Source organism: Octodon degus, unplaced genomic scaffold, assembly GCF_000260255.1.
Source record: "Octodon degus isolate 3935 unplaced genomic scaffold, OctDeg1.0 scaffold00045, whole genome shotgun sequence".
Taxonomy (NCBI): domain Eukaryota; kingdom Metazoa; phylum Chordata; class Mammalia; order Rodentia; family Octodontidae; genus Octodon; species Octodon degus.
This window is the reverse complement of record NW_004524621.1, coordinates 8,330,932-8,331,609: the sequence shown is the minus strand read 5'-3', so window position 1 is coordinate 8,331,609 and position 678 is coordinate 8,330,932.

Genomic DNA, 678 nt, shown 5'->3' with positions numbered 1-678 from the left:
AGAGAGAGCAATGGTTACTATAGCCAAATCAAGCAAACAACATGTATCATCTTACTTAGTTACCTATGTTTTAGAAATAAGAACACCTAAAATCTCTTAGAAATTTTCCAGTTTTCAATACAGTATTACCCATGGCCTTCACACTGAATAATAGATCTCTTAGACTGACTTATGCTAATTGTACCCCTTTGACCTATGTCTCTTCACACACTACCATTCCATTCTGTGTATTCGACTTTTTAAAAAAGATTCTACATCTAAGTGAAATCATGCATTATTTGTCCTTTCTATATGTCCATCTTATTTCAATGAGTCGTTTCTCTCTTCTCTGTCTCTCCCCTCTCCCTCCTCCTCCTCCTCCTCTTTTCTTCTCCTCCCCTTGCTTCTCCTCTCTTAATTCTGTCCTGGAGTGAACCCAGGGTCTTTATACTGTGCTACATCCCCAGCCTTTTTATTTATTTTTATTTTGAATTTATTTATTTTATTTTATTGATTGATTTTGAATTTATTTATTATTTATTTATATTTTGAATCAAGGTCTCACTGTGTTGCCCAGGCTGGAACGAGCAATCTTCTTGCCTCAGGCTGTGAGGGCATTGGGATTTCAGTGTACAAGCCCACACCCAGCTAAATAATATCTCATTCTATGTATATCACAATTTATCCATCCACCTATCA